Here is a 19,840-nt window from a genome sequence, read left to right as displayed (position 1 = left end):
AATGGGCATACCCCTGATAGATTATCGGCCCACCATCAAACCTTTTCCTTTTGGATGAAATTTGAGTGTTGACTTTCAAGAAATGCACAGTTCGAAAAACTTTGTTTCTGAATGCGGGAAAAGTTAAAGGTTTTTGAAAGCCTATATCTAAAGCTCCTAAAGGAGCAGATGGCTACCTTTTGAATATGTGATATGGAACCACTCACCATCATACATATTTCATTTGGAAGCAGCTAGTGTATTCTCTCTTCAAGATAGGCTCATTTTCAACTTCTATGAAACTTAGAGTGCCAAAGCGTGAAATCGTCATGTATGTATTTCACAAGCTCTGAATGCGGTTTCTGGCAAATGGGCATACCCCTGATAGATTATCGGCCCACCATCAAACCTTTTCCTTTTGGATGAAATTTGAGTGTTGACTTTCAAGAAATGCACAGTTCGAAAAACTTTGTTTCTGAATGCGGGAAAAGTTAAAGGTTTTTTAAAGCCTATATCTAAAGCTCCTAAAGGAGCAGATGGCTACCTTTTGAACATATGATATGGAACCACTCAACATCATACATATTTCATTTGGAAGCAGCTAGTGTATTCTCTCTTCAAGATAGGCTCATTTTCAACTTCTATGAAACTTAGAGTGCCAAAGCGTGAAATCGTCATGTATGTATTTCACAAGCTCTGAGTGCGGTTTCTGGCAAATGGGCATACCCCTGATAGATTATCGGCCCACCATCAAACCTTTTCCTTTTGGATGAAATTTGAGTGTTGACTTTCAAGAAATGCACAGTTCGAAAAACTTTGTTTCTGAATGCGGGAAAAGTTAAAGGTTTTATAAAGCCTATATCTAAAGCTCCTAAAGGAGCAGATGGCTACCTTTTGAATATATCATATGGAACCACTCACCATCATACATATTTCATTTGGAAGCAGCTAGTGTATTCTCTCTTCAAGATAGGCTCATTTTCAACTTCTATGAGACTTAGAGTGCCAAAGCTTGAAATCGTCATTTATGTATTTCACAAGCTCTGAATGCGGTTTCTGGCAAATGGGCATACCCCTGATAGATTATCGGTCCACCATTAAACCTTTTCCTTTTGGCTGAAATTTGAATGTTGACTTTCAAGAAATGCACAGTTCGAAAAACTTTGTTTCTGAATGCGGGAAAAGTTAAAGGTTTTATAAAGCCTATATCTAAAGCTGCTAAAGCAGCAGATGGCTACCTTTTGAATATATCATATGGAACCACTCACCATCATACATATTTTATTTGGAAGAAGCTAGTGTATTCACTCTTCAAGATATGCTCATTTTCAACTTCTATGAAACTTAGAGTGCCAATGCGTGAAATCGTCATTTATGTATTTCACAAGCTCTGAATGCGGTTTCTGGCAAATGGGCATACCCCTGATAGATTATCGGTCCACCAACAAACCTTTTCCTTTTGGCTGAAATTTGAGTGTTGACTTTCAAAAAATGCACAATTCGAAAAACTTTGTTTCTGAATGCGGGAAAAGTTAAAGGTTTTATAAAGCCTATATCTAAAGCTGCTAAAGCAGCAGATGGCTACCTTTTGAATATATCATATGGAACCACTCACCATCATACATATTTGATTTGGAAGAAGCTAGTCTATTCTCTCTTGAAGATATTCTCATTTTCAACTTCTATAAAACTTAGAGTACCAAAGCTTGAAATCGTCATGTATGTTTTCACAAGCTCTGAATGCGGTTTCTAGCAAATGGGCATACCCCTGATAGATTATCGGCCCACCATCAAACCTTTTCCTTTTGGCTGAAATTTGAGTGTTGACTTTCAAGAAATGCACAGTTCGAAAAACTTTGTTTCTGAATGCGGGAATAGTTAAAGGTTTTATAACGCCTATATCTAAAGCTCCTAAAGGAGCAGAATGCTACCTTTTGAATATATCATTTCGATCCACTCACCATCATATATATTTCATTTGGAAGAAGCTAGTGTATTCACTCTTCAAGATATGCTCATTTTCAACTTCTATGAAACTTGGAGTGCCAAAGCTTGAAATCGTCATGTATGTATTTCACAAGCTCTGAATGCGGTTTCTGGCAAATGGGCATACCCCTGATAGATTATCGGCCCACCATCAAACCTTTTCCTTTTGGCTGAAATTTGAGTGTTGACTTTCAAAAAATGCACAGTTCGAAAAACTTTGTTTCTGAATGCGGGAAAAGTTAAAGGTTTTATAAAGCCTATATCTAAAGCTGCTAAAGCAGCAGATGGCTACCTTTTGAATATATCATATGGAACCACTCACCATCATACATATTTGATTTGGAAGAAGCTAGTCTATTCTCTCTTGAAGATATTCTCATTTTCAACTTCTATAAAACTTAGAGTACCAAAGCTTGAAATCGTCATGTATGTTTTCACAAGCTCTGAATGCGGTTTCTAGCAAATGGGCATACCCCTGATAGATTATCGGCCCACCATCAAACCTTTTCCTTTTGGCTGAAATTTGAGTGTTGACTTTCAAGAAATGCACAGTTCGAAAAACTTTGTTTCTGAATGCGGGAATAGTTAAAGGTTTTATAACGCCTATATCTAAAGCTCCTAAAGGAGCAGAATGCTACCTTTTGAATATATCATTTCGATCCACTCACCATCATATATATTTCATTTGGAAGAAGCTAGTGTATTCACTCTTCAAGATATGCTCATTTTCAACTTCTATGAAACTTGGAGTGCCAAAGCTTGAAATCGTCATGTATGTATTTCACAAGCTCTGAATGCGGTTTCTGGCAAATGGGCATACCCCTGATAGATTATCGGCCCACCATCAAACCTTTTCCTTTTGGCTGAAATTTGAGTGTTGACTTTCAAAAAATGCACAGTTCGAAAAACTTTGTTTCTGAATGCGGGAAAAGTTAAAGGTTTTATAAAGCCTATATCTAAAGCTGCTAAAGCAGCAGATGGCTACCTTTTGAATATATCATATGGAAACACTCACCATCATACATATTTAATTTGGAAGAAGCTAGTCTATTCTCTCTTGAAGATATTCTCATTTTCAACTTCTATAAAACTTAGAGTACCAAAGCTTGAAATCGTCATGTATGTTTTCACAAGCTCTGAATGCGGTTTCTAGCAAATGGGCATACCCCTGATAGATTATCGGCCCACCATCAAACCTTTTCCTTTTGGCTGAAATTTGAGTGTTGACTTTCAAGAAATGCACAGTTCGAAAAACTTTGTTTCTGAATGCGGGAATAGTTAAAGGTTTTATAACGCCTATATCTAAAGCTCCTAAAGGAGCAGAATGCTACCTTTTGAATATATCATTTCGATCCACTCACCATCATATATATTTCATTTGGAAGAAGCTAGTGTATTCACTCTTCAAGATATGCTCATTTTCAACTTCTATGAAACTTGGAGTGCCAAAGCTTGAAATCGTCATGTATGTATTTCACAAGCTCTGAATGCGGTTTCTGGCAAATGGGCATACCCCTGATAGATTATCGGCCCACCATCAAACCTTTTCCTTTTGGATGAAATTTGAGTGTTGACTTTCAAGAAATGCACAGTTCGAAAAAGTTCTTTTCTGAATACGGGAAACGTTAAAGGTTTTATAAAGCCTATATCTAAAGCTCCTAAAAGAGCAGATGGCTACCTTTTGAATATATCATATGGAACCACTCACCATCATACATATTTCATTTGGAAGCAGCTAGTGTATTCTCTCTTCAAGATAGGCTCATTTTCAACTTCTATGAAACTTAGAGTGCCAAAGCGTGAAATCGTCATGTATGTATTTCACAAGCTCTGAATGCGGTTTCTGGCAAATGGGCATACCCCTGATAGATTATCGGCCCACCATCAAACCTTTTCCTTTTGGATGAAATTTGAGTGTTGACTTTCAAGAAATGCACAGTTCGAAAAAGTTTGTTTCTGAATGCGGGAATAGTTAAAGGTTTTATAAAGCCTATATCTAAAGCTCCTAAAGGAGCAGATGGCTACCGTTTGAATATATCATATGGAACCACTCACCATCATACATATTTCATTTGGAAGAAGCTAGTCTATTCTCTCTTCAAGATATTCTCATTTTCAACTTCTATGAAACTTAGAGTACCAAAGCTTGAAATCGTCATGTATGTATTTCAGAAGCTCTGAATGCGGTTTCTAGCAAATGGGCATACCCCTGATAGATTATCGGCCCACCATCAAACCTTTTCCTTTTGGATGAAATTTGAGTGTTGACTTTCAAGAAATGCACAGTTCGAAAAACTTTGTTTCTGAATGCGGGAAAAGTTAAAGGTTTTTGAAAGCCTATATCTAAAGCTCCTAAAGGAGCAGATGGCTACCTTTTGAATATGTGATATGGAACCACTCACCATCATACATATTTCATTTGGAAGCAGCTAGTGTATTCTCTCTTCAAGATAGGCTCATTTTCAACTTCTATGAAACTTAGAGTGCCAAAGCGTGAAATCGTCATGTATGTATTTCACAAGCTCTGAATGCGGTTTCTGGCAAATGGGCATACCCCTGATAGATTATCGGCCCACCATCAAACCTTTTCCTTTTGGATGAAATTTGAGTGTTGACTTTCAAGAAATGCACAGTTCGAAAAACTTTGTTTCTGAATGCGGGAAAAGTTAAAGTTTTTATAAAGCTTATATCTAAAGCTCCTAAAGGAGCAGATGGCTACCTTTTGAATATATGATATGGAACCAGTCACCATCATACATATTTCATTTGGAAGAAGCTAGTGTATTCACTCTTCAAGATATTCTCATTTTCAACTTCTATGAAACTTAGAGTGCCAAAGCTTGAAATCGTCATTTATGTATTTCACAAGCTCTGAATGCGGTTTCTGGCAAATGGGCATACCCCTGATAGATTATCGGCCCACCATCAAACCTTTTCTTTTTGGATGAAATTTGAGTGTTGACTTTCAAGAAATGCACAGTTCGAAAAACTTTGTTTCTGAATGCGGGAAAAGTTAAAGGTTTTTTAAAGCCTATATCTAAAGCTCCTAAAGGAGCAGATGGCTACCTTTTGAACATATGATATGGAACCACTCACCATCATACATATTTCATTTGGAAGAAGCTAGTGTATTCACTCTTCAAGATATGCTCATTTTCAACTTCTATGAAACTTAGAGTGCCAAAGCTTGAAATCGTCATTTATGTATTTCACAAGCTCTGAATGCGGTTTCTGGCAAATGGGCATACCCCTGATAGATTATTGGTCCACCATCAAACCTTTTCCTTTTTGCTGAAATTTGAGTGTTGACTTTCAAGAAATGCAGAGTTCGAAAAACTTTGTTTCTGAATGCGGGAATAGTTAAAGGTTTTATAAAGCCTATATCTAAAGCTCCTAAAGGAGCAGATGGCTACCTTTTGAATATATCATATGGAACCACTCACCATCATACATATTTCATTTGGAAGAAGCTAGTGTATTCACTTTTCAAGATATGCTCATTTTCAACTTCTATGAAACTTGGAGTTCCAAAGCTTGAAATCGTCATGTATGTATTTCACAAGCTCTGAATGCGGTTTTTGGCAAATGGGCATACCCCTGATAGATTATCGGCCCACCATCAAACCTTTTCCTTTTGGATGAAATTTGAGTGTTGACTTTCAAGAAATGCACAGTTCGAAAAACTTTGTTTCTTAATACGGGAAAAGTTAAAGGTTTTATAAAGCCTATATCTAAAGCTCCTAAAGGAGCAGATGGCTACGTTTGAATATATCATATGGAACCACTCACCATCATACATATTTCATTTGGAAGAAGCTAGTGTATTCTCTCTTCAAGATATGCTCATTTTCAACTTCTATAAAACTTAGAGTACCAAAGCTTGAAATCGTCATGTATGTATTTCACAAGCTCTGAATGCGGTTTCTGGCAAATGGGCATACCCCTAATAGATTATCGGCCCACCATCAAACCTTTTCCTTTTGGATGAAATTTGAGTGTTGACTTTCAAGAAATGTACAGTTCGAAAAACTTTGTTTCTGAATGCGGGAAAAGTTAAAGTTTTTATAAAGCCTATATCTAAAGCTCCTAAAGGAGCAGATGGCTACCTTTTGAATATATGATATGGAACCACTCACCATCTTACATATTTCATTTGGAAGAAGCTAGTGTATTCACTCTTCAAGATATTCTCATTTTCAACTTCTATGAAACTTAGAGTGGCAAAGCTTGAAATCGTCATTTATGTATTTCACAAGCTCTGAATGCGGTTTCTGGCAAATGGGCATACCCCTGATAGATTATCGGTCCACCAAAAAACCTTTTCCTTTTGGCTGAAATTTGAGTGTTGACTTTCAAAAAATGCACAGTTCGAAAAACTTGGTTTCTGAATGCGGGAAAAGTTAAAGGTTTTATAAAGCCTATATCTAAAGCTCCTAAAGCAGCAGATGGCTACCTTTTGAATATATCATATGGAACCACTCACCATCATACATATTTGATTTGGAAGAAGCTAGTCTATTCTCTCTTCAAGATATGCTCATTTTCAACTTCTATAAAACAGAGTACCAAAGCTTGAAATCGTCATGTATGTATTTCACAAGCTCTGAATGCGGTTTCTGGCAAATGGGCATACCCCTGATAGATTATCGGCCCACCATCAAACCTTTTCCTTTTGGATGAAATTTGAGTGTTGACTTTCAAGAAATGCACAGTTCGAAAAACTTTGTTTCTCAATGGGGAAAAAGTTAAAGTTTTTATAAAGCCTATATCTAAAGCTCATAAAGGAGCAGATGGCTACCTTTTGAATATGTGATATGGAACCACTCACCATCATACATGTTTCATTTGGAAGCAGCTAGTGTATTCTCTCTTCAAGATAGGCTCATTTTCAACTTCTATGAAACTTAGAGTGCCAAAGCGTGAAATCGTCATGTATGTATTTCACAAGCTCTGAATGCGGTTTCTGGCAAATGGGCATACCCCTGATAGATTATCGGCCCACCATCAAACCTTTTCCTTTTGGATGAAATTTGAGTGTTGACTTTCAAGAAATGCACAGTTCGAAAAACTTTGTTTCTGAATGCGGGAAAAGTTAAAGGTTTTATAAAGCCTATATCTAAAGCTCCTAAAGGAGCAGATGGCTACCTTTTGAATATATCATATGGAACCACTCACCATCATACATATTTCATTTGGAAGCAGCTAGTGTATTCTCTCTTCAAGATAGGCTCATTTTCAACTTCTATGAGACTTAGAGTGCCAAAACGTGAAAACGTCATGTATGTATTTCAAGAGCTCTGAATGCGGTTTCTGGCAAATGGGCTTACCCCTGATAGATTATCGGTCCACCATTAAACCTTTTCCTTTTGGCTGAAATTTGAGTGTTGACTTTCAAGAAATGCACAGTTCGAAAAACTTTGTTTCTGAATGCGGGAATAGTTAAAGGTTTTATAAAGCCTATATCTAAAGCTCCTAAAGTAGCAGATGGCTACCGTTTGAATATATCATATGGAACCACTCACCATCATACATATTTCATTTGGAAGAAGCTAGTCTATTCTCTCTTCAAGATATGCTCATTTTCAACTTCTATAAAACAGAGTACCAAAGCTTGAAATCGTCATGTATGTATTTCACAAGCTCTGAATGCGGTTTCTGGCAAATGGGCATACCCCTGATAGATTATCGGCCCACCATCAAACCTTTTCCTTTTGGATGAAATTTGAGTGTTGACTTTCAAGAAATGCACAGTTCGAAAAACTTTGTTTCTGAATGGGGAAAAAGTTAAAGTTTTTATAAAGCCTATATCTAAAGCTCCTAAAGGAGCAGATGGCTACCTTTTGAATATGTGATATGGAACCACTCACCATCATACATATTTCATTTGGAAGCAGCTAGTGTATTCTCTCTTCAAGATAGGCTCATTTTCAAATTCTTTGAAACTTAGAGTGCCAAAGCTTGAAATCGTCATGTATGTATTTCACAAGCTCTGAATGCGGTTTCTGGCAAATGGGCATACCCCTGATAGATTATCAGCCCACCATCAAACCTTTTCCTTTTGGATGAAATTTGAGTGTTGACTTTCAAGAAATGCACAGTTCGAAAAACTTTGTTTCTGAATGCGGGAAAAGTTAAAGGTTTTAGAAAGCCTATATCTAAAGCTCCTAAAGGAGCAGATGGCTACCTTTTGAATATATCATATGGAACCACTCACCATCATACATATTTCATTTGGAAGCAGCTAGTGTATTCTCTCTTCAAGATAGGCTCATTTTCAACTTCTATGAAACTTAGAGTGCCAAAGCTTGAAATCGTCATGTATGTATTTCACAAGCTCTGAATGCGGTTTCTGGCAAATGGGCATACCCCTGATAGATTATCAGCCCACCATCAAACCATTTCCTTTTGGATGAAATTTGAGTGTTGACTTTCAAGAAATGCACAGTTCGAAAAACTTTGTTTCTGAATGCGGGAAAAGTTAAAGGTTTTAGAAAGCCTATATCTAAAGCTCCTAAAGGAGCAGATGGCTACCTTTTGAATATATCATATGGAACCACTCACCATCATACATATTTCATTTGGAAGCAGCTAGTGTATTCTCTCTTCAAGATAGGCTCATTTTCAACTTCTATGAGACTTAGAGTGCCAAAGGGTGAAAACGTCATGTATGTATTTCACAAGGTCTGAATGCGGATTCTGGCAAATGGGCATACCCCTGATAGATTATCGGTCCACCATCAAACCTTTTCCTTTTGTCTGAAATTTGAGTGTTGACTTTCAAGAAATGCACAGTTCGAAAAACTTTGTTTCTGAATACGGGAAAAGTTAAAGGTTTTATAAAGCCTATATCTGAAGCTCCTAAAGGAGCAGATGGCTACCTTTTGAATATATCATATGGAACCACTCACCATCATACATATTTCATTTGGAAGCAGCTAGTGTATTCTCTCTTCAAGATAGGCTCATTTTCAACTTCTATGAGACTTAGAGTGCCAAAGCGTGAAAACGTCATGTATGTATTTCACAAGCTCTGAATGCGGTTTCTGGCAAATGGGCATACCCCTGATAGATTATCGGCCCACCATCAAACCTTTTCCTTTTGGATGAAATTTGAGTGTTGACTTTCAAGAAATGCACAGTTCGAAAAACTTTGTTTCTGAATGCGGGAAAAGTTAAAGGTTTCATAAAGCCTATAGCTAAAGCTCCTAAAGGAGCAGATGGCTACCTTTTGAATATATCATATGGAACCACTCACCATCATACATATTTCATTTGGAAGCAGCTAGTGTATTCTCTCTTCAAGATAGGCTAATTTTCAACTTCTATGAAACTTAGAGTGCCAAAGCTTGAAATCGTCATGTATGTATTTCACAAGCTCTGAATGCGGTTTCTGGCAAATGGGCATACCCCTGATAGATTATCAGCCCACCATCAAACCATTTCCTTTTGGATGAAATTTGAGTGTTGACTTTCAAGAAATGCACAGTTCGAAAAACTTTGTTTCTGAATGCGGGAAAAGTTAAAGGTTTTAGAAAGCGTATATCTAAAGCTCCTAAAGGAGCAGATGGCTACCTTTTGAATATATCATATGGAACCACTCACCATCATACATATTTCATTTGGAAGCAGCTAGTGTATTCTCTCTTCAAGATAGGCTCATTTTCAACTTCTATGAGACTTAGAGTGCCAAAGCGTGAAAACGTCATGTATGTATTTCACAAGGTCTGAATGCGGATTCTGGCAAATGGGCATACCCCTGATAGATTATCGGTCCACCATCAAACCTTTTCCTTTTGTCTGAAATTTGAGTGTTGACTTTCAAGAAATGCACAGTTCGAAAAACTTTGTTTCTGAATGCGGGAATAGTTAAAGGTTTTATAAATCCTATATCTAAAGCTCCTAAAGGAGCAGATGGCTACCGTTTGAATATATCATATGGAACCACTCAGCATCATACATATTTCATGTGGAAGAAGCTAGTGTATTCACTCTTCAAGATATGCTCATTTTCAACTTCTATGAAACCTAGAGTGCCAAAGCTTGAAATCGTCATGTATGTATTTCACAAGCTCTGAATGCGGTTTCTGGCAAATGGGCATACCCCTGATAGATTATCGGTCCACCATCAAACCTTTTCCTTTTGGATGAAATTTGAGTGTTGACTTTCAAGAAATGCACAGTTCGAAAAACTTTGTTTCTGAATACGGGAAAAGTTAAAGGTTTTATAAAGCCTATATCTGAAGCTCCTAAAGGAGCAGATGGCTACCTTTTGAATATATCATATGGAACCACTCACCATCAAACATATTTCATTTGGAAGAAGCTAGTGTATTCTCTCTTCAAGATAGGCTCATTTTCAACTTCTATAAAACTTAGAGTACCAAAGCTTGAAATCGTCATGTATGTATTTCACAAGCTCTGAATGCGGTTTCTGGCAAATGGGCATACCCCTGATAGATTATCGGTCCACCATCAAACCTTTTCCTTTTGGCTGAAATTTGAGTGTTGACTTTCAAGAAATGCACAGTTCGAAAAACTTTGTTTCTGAATGCGGGAAAAGTTAAAGGTTTTATATAGCCTATATCTAAAGCTCCTAAAGGAGCAGATGGCTACCTTTTGAATATATCATATGGAACCACTCACCATCTTACATATTTCATTTGGAAGAAGCTAGTGTATTCACTCTTCAAGATATGCTCATTTTCAACTTCTATGAAACCTAGAGTGCCAAAGCATGAAATCGTCATGTATGTATTTCACAAGCTCTGAATGCGGTTTCCTGCAAATGGGCATACCCCTGATAGATTATCGGCCCACCATCAAACCTTTTCCTTTTGGATGAAATTTGAGTGTTGACTTACAAGAAATGCACAGTTCGAAAAACTTTGTTTCTGAATGGGGAAAAAGTTAAAGTTTTTATAAAGCCTATATCTAAAGCTCCTAAAAAAGCAGATGGCTACCTTTTGAATATGTGATATGGAACCACTCACCATCATACATATTTCATTTGGAAGCAGCTAGTGTATTCTCTCTTCAAGATAGGCTCATTTTCAACTTCTTTGAAACTTAGAGTGCCAAAGCTTGAAATCGTCATGTATGTATTTCACAAGCTCTGAATGCGGTTTCTGGCAAATGGGCATACCCCTGATAGATTATCAGCCCACCATCAAACCTTTTCCTTTTGGATGAAATTTGAGTGTTGACTTTCAAGAAATGCACAGTTCGAAAAACTTTGTTTCTGAATGCGGGAAAAGTTAAAGGTTTTAGAAAGCCTATATCTAAAGCTCCTAAAGGAGCAGATGGCTACCTTTTGAATATATCATATGGAACCACTCATCATCATACATATTTCATTTGGAAGCAGCTAGTGTATTCTCTCTTCAAGATAGGCTCATTTTCAACTTCTATGAGACTTAGAGTGCCAAAGCGTGAAAACGTCATGTATGTATTTCACAAGCTCTGAATGCGGTTTCTGGCAAATGGGCATACCCCTGATAGATTATCGGCCCACCATCAAACCTTTTCCTTTTGGATGAAATTTGAGTGTTGACTTTCAAGAAATGCACAGTTCGAAAAACTTTGTTTCTGAATGCGGGAAAAGTTAAAGGTTTCATAAAGCCTATAGCTAAAGCTCCTAAAGGAGCAGATGGCTACCTTTTGAATATATCATATGGAACCACTCACCATCATACATATTTCATTTGGAAGCAGCTAGTGTATTCTCTCTTCAAGATAGGCTAATTTTCAACTTCTATGAAACTTAGAGTGCCAAAGCTTGAAATCGTCATGTATGTATTTCACAAGCTCTGAATGCGGTTTCTGGCAAATGGGCATACCCCTCATAGATTATCAGCCCACCATCAAACCATTACCTTTTGGATGAAATTTGAGTGTTGACTTTCAAGAAATGCACAGTTCGAAAAACTTTGTTTCTGAATGCGGGAAAAGTTAAAGGTTTTAGAAAGCCTATATCTAAAGCTCCTAAAGGAGCAGATGACTACCTTTTGAATATATCATATGGAACCACTCACCATCATACATATTTCATTTGGAAGAAGCTAGTGTATTCTCTCTTCAAGATATTCTCATTTTCAACTTCTATGAAACCTAGAGTGCCAAAGCATGAAATCGTCATGTATGTATTTCACAAGCTCTGAATGCGGTTTCCTGCAAATGGGAATACCCCTGATAGATTATCGGCCCACCATCAAACCTTTTCCTTTTGGATGAAATTTGAGTGTTGACTTTCAAGAAATGCACAGTTCGAAAAACTTTGTTTCTGAATGCGGGAAAAGTTAAAGGTTTTATAAAGCCTATATCTAAAGCTCCTAAAGGAGCAGATCGCTACCTTTTGAATATATCATATGGAACCACTCACCATCATACATATTTCATTTGGAAGAAGCTAGTGTATTCTCTCTTCAAGATAGGCTCATTTTCAACTTCTATGAAACTTAGAGTGCCAAAGCTTGAAATCGTCATGTTTGTATTTCACAAGCTCTGAATGCGGTTTCTGGCAAATGGGCATACCCCTGATAGATTATCAGCCCACCATCAAACCTTTTCCTTTTGGATGAAATTTGAGTGTTGACTTTCAAGAAATGCACAGTTCGAAAAACTTTGTTTCTGAATGCGGGAAAAGTTAAAGGTTTTATAAAGCCTATATCTAAAGCTCCTAAAGGAGCAGATGGCTACCTTTTGAACATGTGATATGGAACCACTCACCATCACACATATTTCATTTGGAAGCAGCTAGTGTATTCTCTCTACAAGATAGGCTCATTTTCAACTTCTATGAAAATTTGAGTGCCGAAGCGTGAAATCTTCATGTATGTATTTCACAAGCTCTGAATGCGGTTTCTGGCAAATAGGCATACCCCTGATAGATTATCGGCCCACCATCAAACCTTTTCCTTTTGGATGAAATTTGAGTGTTGACTTTCAAGAAATGCACAGTTCGAAAAACTTTGTTTCTGAATGCGGGAAAAGTTAAAGGTTTTATAAAGCCTATATCTAAAGCTCCTAAAGGAGCAGATGGCTACCTTTTGAATATATCATATGGAACCACTCACCATCATACATATTTCATTTGGAAGAAGCTAGTGTATTCTCTCTTCAAGATAGGCTCATTTTCAACTTCTATGAAACTTAGAGTGCCAAAGCGTGAAATCGTCATGTATGTATTTCAAGAGCTCTGAATGCGGTTTCTGGCAAATGGGCAAACCCCTGATAGATTATCGGCCCACCATCAAACCTTTTCCTTTTGGATGAAATTTGAGTGTTGACTTTCAAGAAATGCACAGTTCGAAAAACTTTGTTTCTGAATGCGGGAAAAGTTAAAGGTTTTATAAAGCCTATATCTAAAGCTCCTAAAGGAGCAGATGACTACCTTTTGAATATATCATATGGAACCACTCACCATCATACATATTTCATTTGGAAGAAGCTAGTGTATTCTCTCTTCAAGATATTCTCATTTTCAACTTCTATAAAACTTAGAGTACCAAAGCTTGAAATCGTCATGTATGTATTTCACAAGCTCTGAATGCGGTTTCTGGCAAATGGGCATACCCCTGATAGATTATCGGCCCACCATCAAACCTTTTCCTTTTGGATGAAATTTGAGTGTTGACTTTCAAGAAATGCACAGTTCGAAAATCTTTGTTTCTGAATGCGGGAAAAGTTAAAGGTTTTTTAAAGCCTATATCTAAAGCTCCTAAAGGAGCAGATGGCTACCTTTTGAATATATGATATGGAACCACTCACCATCATACATATTTCATTTGGAAGAAGCTAGTGTATTCTCTCTTCAAGATAGGCTCATTTTCAACTTCTATGAAACTTAGAGTGCCAAAGCGTGAAATCGTCATGTATGTATTTCACAAGCACTGAATGCGGTTTCTGGCAAATGGGCATACCCCTGACAGATTATCGGCCCACCATCAAACCTTTTCCTTTTGGATGAAATTTGAGTGTTGACTTTCAAGAAATGCACAGTTCGAAAAACTTTGTTTCTGAATGCGGGAAAAGTTAAAGGTTTTATAAAGCCTATATCTAAAGCTCCTAAAGGAGCAGATGGCTACCTTTTGAATATATCATATGGAACCACTCACCATCATACATATTTCATTTGGAAGAAGCTAGTGTATTCTCTCTTCAAGATAGGCTCATTTTCAACTTCTATGAAACTTAGAGTGCCAAAGCGTGAAATCGTCATGTATGTATTTCACAAGCTCTGAATGCGGTTTCTGGCAAATGGGCATACGCCTGATAGATTATCGGCCCACCATCAAACCTTTTCCTTTTGGATGAAATTTGAGTGTTGACGTTCAAGAAATGCACAGTTCGAAAAACTTTGTTTCTGAATGCGGGAAAAGTTAAAGGTTTTATAAAGCCTATATCTAAAGCTCCTAAAGGAGCAGATGGCTACCTTTTGAATATATCATATGGAACCACTCACCATCATACATATTTCATTTGGAAGAAGCTAGTGTATTCTCTCTTCAAGATAGGCTCATTTTCAACTTCTATGAAATTTAGAGAGCCAAAGCATGAAATCGTCATGTATGTATTTCACAAGCTCTGAATGCGGTTTCTGGCAAATGGGCAAACCCCTGATAGATTATCGGCCCACCATCAAACCTTTTCCTTTTGGATGAAATTTGAGTGTTGACTTTCAAGAAATGCACAGTTCGAAAAACTTTGTTTCTGAATGCGTGAAAAGTGAAAGGTTTTATAAAGCCTATATCTCAAGCTCCTAAAGGAGCAGATGGCTACCTTTTGAACATGTGATATGGAACCACTCACCATCATACATATTTCATTTGGAAGCAGCTAGTGGAATCTCTCTACAAGATAGGCTCATTTTCAACATCTATGAAAATTAGAGTGCCAAAGCGTGAAATCGTCATGTATGTATTTCACAAGCTCTGAATGCGGTTTCTGGCAAATGGGCATACCCCTGACAGATTATCGGCCCACCATCAAACCTTTTCCTTTTGGATGAAATTTGAGTGTTGACTTTCAAGAAATGCACAGTTCGAAAAACTTTGTTTCTGAATGCGGGAAAAGTTAAAGGTTTTATAAAGCCTATATCTAAAGCTCCTAAAGGAGCAGATGACTACCTTTTGAATATATCATATGGAACCACTCACCATCATACATATTTCATTTGGAAGAAGCTAGTGTATTCTCTCTTCAAGATATTCTCATTTTCAACTTCTATAAAACTTAGAGTACCAAAGCTTGAAATCGTCATGTATGTATTTCACAAGCTCTGAATGCGGTTTCTGGCAAATGGGCATACCCCTGACAGATTATCGGCCCACCATCAAACCTTTTCCTTTTGGATGAAATTTGAGTGTTGACTTTCAAGAAATGCACAGTTCGAAAAACTTTGTTTCTGAATGCGGGAAAAGTTAAAGGTTTTATAAAGCCTATATCTAAAGCTCCTAAAGGAGCAGATGGCTACCTTTTGAATATATCATATGGAACCACTCACCATCATACATATTTCATTTGGAAGAAGCTAGTGTATTCTCTCTTCAAGATAGGCTCATTTTCAACTTCTATGAAACTTAGAGTGCCAAAGCGTGAAATCGTCATGTATGTATTTCACAAGCTCTGAATGCGGTTTCTTGCAAATGGGCATACGCCTGATAGATTATCGGCCCACCATCAAACCTTTTCCTTTTGGATGAAATTTGAGTGTTGACTTTCAAGAAATGCACAGTTCGAAAAACTTTGTTTCTGAATGCGGGAAAAGTTAAAGGTTTTATAAAGCCTATATCTAAAGCTCCTAAAGGAGCAGATGGCTACCTTTTGAACATGTGATATGGAACCACTCACCATCACACATATTTCATTTGGAAGCAGCTAGTGTATTCTCTCTACAAGATAGGCTCATTTTCAACTTCTATGAAAATTAGAGTGCCGAAGCGTGAAATCTTCATGTATGTATTTCACAAGCTCTGAATGCGGTTTCTGGCAAATAGGCATACCCCTGATAGATTATCGGCCCACCATCAAACCTTTTCCTTTTGGATGAAATTTGAGTGTTGACTTTCAAGAAATGCACAGTTCGAAAAACTTTGTTTCTGAATGCGGGAAAAGTTAAAGGTTTTATAAAGCCTATATCTAAAGCTCCTAAAGGAGCAGATGGCTACCTTTTGAATATATCATATGGAACCACTCACCATCATACATATTTCATTTGGAAGAAGCTAGTGTATTCTCTCTTCAAGATAGGCTCATTTTCAACTTCTATGAAACTTAGAGTGCCAAAGCGTGAAATCGTCATGTATGTATTTCACAAGCTCTGAATGCGGTTTCTGGCAAATGGGCAAACCCCTGATAGATTATCGGCCCACCATCAAACCTTTTCCTTTTGGATGAAATTTGAGTGTTGACTTTCAAGAAATGCACAGTTCGAAAAACTTTGTTTCTGAATGCGGAAAAAGTTAAAGTTTTTATAAAGCCTATATCTAAAGCTCCTAAAGGAGCAGATGGCTACCTTTTGAATATATCATATGGAACCACTCACCATCATACATATTTCATTTGGAAGAAGCTAGTGTATTCTCTCTTCAAGATAGGCTCATTTTCAACTTCTATGAAACTTAGAGTGCCAAAGCGTGAAATCGTCATGTATGTATTTCACAAGCTCTGAATGCGGTTTCTGGCAAATGGGCATACGCCTGATAGATTATCGGCCCACCATCAAACCTTTTCCTTTTGGATGAAATTTGAGTGTTGACTTTCAAGAAATGCACAGTTCGAAAAACTTTGTTTCTGAATGCGGGAAAAGTTAAAGGTTTTATAAAGCCTATATCTAAAGCTCCTAAAGGAGCAGATGGCTACCTTTTGAATATATCATATGGAACCACTCACCATCATACATATTTCATTTGGAAGAAGCTAGTGTATTCTCTCTTCAAGATAGGCTCATTTTCAACTTCTATGAAATTTAGAGTGCCAAAGCATGAAATCGTCATGTATGTATTTCACAAGCTCTGAATGCGGTTTCTGGCAAATGGGCAAACCCCTGATAGATTATCGGCCCACCATCAAACCTTTTCCTTTTGGATGAAATTTGAGTGTTGACTTTCAAGAAATGCACAGTTCGAAAAACTTTGTTTCTGAATGCGGGAAAAGTTAAAGGTTTTATAAAGCCTATATCTAAAGCTCCTAAAGGAGTAGATGGCTACCTTTTGAACATGTGATATGGAACCACTCACCATCATAGATATTTCATTTGGAAGCAGCAAGTGTGTTCTCTCTACAAGATAGGCTCATTTTCAACATCTATGAAAATTTGAGTGCCGAAGCGTGAAATCGTCATGTATGTATTTCACAAGCTCTGAATGCGGTTTCTGGCAAATGGGCATACCCCTGACAGATTATCGGCCCACCATCAAACCTTTTCCTTTTGGATGAAATTTGAGTGTTGACTTTCAAGAAATGCACAGTTCGAAAAACTTTGTTTCTGAATGCGGGAAAAGTTAAAGGTTTTATTAAGCCTATATCTAAAGCTCCTAAAGGAGCAGATGGCTACCTTTTGAATATATCATATGGAACCACTCACCATCATACATATTTAATTTGGAAGAAGCTAGTGTATTCTCTCTTCAAGATAGGCTCATTTTCAACTTCTATGAAACTTAGAGTGCCAAAGCGTGAAATCGTCATGTATGTATTTCACAAGCTCTGAATGCGGTTTCTGGCAAATGGGCAAACCCCTGATAGATTATCGGCCCACCATCAAACCTTTTCCTTTTGGATGAAATTTGAGTGTTGACTTTCAAGAAATGCACAGTTCGAAAAACTTTGTTTCTGAATGCGGGAATAGTTAAAGGTTTTATAAAGCCTATATCTAAAGCTCCTAAAGGAGCAGATGGCTACCTTTTGAACATGTGATATGGAACCACTCACCATCATAGATATTTCATTTGGAAGCAGCAAGTGTGTTCTCTCTACAAGATAGGCTCATTTTCAACATCTATGAAAATTTGAGTGCCGAAGCGTGAAATCGTCATGTATGTATTTCACAAGCTCTGAATGCGGTTTCTGGCAAATGGGCATACCCCTGACAGATTATCGGCCCACCATCAAACCTTTTCCTTTTGGATGAAATTTGAGTGTTGACTTTCAAGAAATGCACAGTTCGAAAAACTTTGTTTCTGAATGCGGGAAAAGTTAAAGGTTTTATTAAGCCTATATCTAAAGCTCCTAAAGGAGCAGATGGCTACCTTTTGAATATATGATATGGAACCACTCACCATCATACATATTTCATTTGGAAGAAGCTAGTGTATTCTCTCTTCAAGATATGCTCATTTTCAACTTCTATGAAACTTAGAGTGCCAAAGCTTGAAATCGTCATGTATGTATTTCACAAGCTCTGAATGCGGTTTCTGGCAAATGGGCATACCCCTGATAGATTATCGGCCCACCATCAAACCTTTTCCTTTTGGATGAAATTTGAGTGTTGACTTTCAAGAAATGCACAGTTCGAAAAACTTTGTTTCTGAATGCGGAAAAAGTTAAAGTTTTTATAAAGCCTATATCTAAAGCTCCTAAAGGAGCAGATGGCTACCTTTTGAATATATCATATGGAACCACTCACCATCATACATATTTCATTTGGAAGAAGCTAGTGTATTCTCTCTTCAAGATAGGCTCATTTTCAACTTCTATGAAACTTAGAGTGCCAAAGCGTGAAATCGTCATGTATGTATTTCACAAGCTCTGAATGCGGTTTCTGGCAAATGGGCATACGCCTGATAGATTATCGGCCCACCATCAAACCTTTTCCTTTTGGATGAAATTTGAGTGTTGACTTTCAAGAAATGCACAGTTCGAAAAACTTTGTTTCTGAATGCGGGAAAAGTTAAAGGTTTTATAAAGCCTATATCTAAAGCTCCTAAAGGAGCAGATGGCTACCTTTTGAATATATCATATGGAACCACTCACCATCATACATATTTCATTTGGAAGAAGCTAGTGTATTCTCTCTTCAAGATAGGCTCATTTTCAACTTCTATGAAACTTAGAGTGCCAAAGCATGAAATCGTCATGTATGTATTTCAGAATCTCTGAATGCGGTTTCTGGCAAATGGGCAAACCCCTGATAGATTATCGGCCCACCATCAAACCTTTTCCTTTTGGATGAAATTTGAGTGTTGACTTTCAAGAAATGCACAGTTCGAAAAACTTTGTTTCTGAATGCGGGAATAGTTAAAGGTTTTATAAAGCCTATATCTAAAGCTCCTAAAGGAGCAGATGGCTACCTTTTGAATATATGATATGGAACCACTCACCATCATACATATTTCATTTGGAAGAAGCTAGTGTATTCTCTCTTGAAGATATGCTCATTTTCAACTTCTATGAAACTTAGAGTGCCAAAGCTTGAAATCGTCATGTATGTATTTCACAAGCTCTGAATGCGGTTTCTGGCAAATGGGCATACCCCTGATAGATTATCGGCCCACCATCAAACCTTTTCCTTTTGGATGAAATTTGAGTGTTGACTTTCAAGAAATGCACAGTTCGAAAAACTTTGTTTCTGAATGCGGAAAAAGTTAAAGTTTTTATAAAGCCTATATCTAAAGCTCCTAAAGGAGCAGATGGCTACCTTTTGAATATATCATATGGAACCACTCACCATCATACATATTTCATTTGGAAGAAGCTAGTGTATTCTCTCTTCAAGATATGCTCATTTTCAACTTCTATAAAACTTAGAGTACCAAAGCTTGAAATCGTTATGTATGTATTTCACACGCTCTGAATGTGGTTTCTGGCAAATGGGCATACCCCTAATAGATTATCGGCCAACCATCAAACCTTTTCCTTTTGGATGAAATTTGAGTGT

The sequence above is a fragment of the Conger conger genome, chromosome 8, assembly GCF_963514075.1.
Source record: "Conger conger chromosome 8, fConCon1.1, whole genome shotgun sequence".
NCBI lineage: Eukaryota > Metazoa > Chordata > Actinopteri > Anguilliformes > Congridae > Conger > Conger conger.
Note: the sequence above shows the minus strand (reverse complement) of the source record.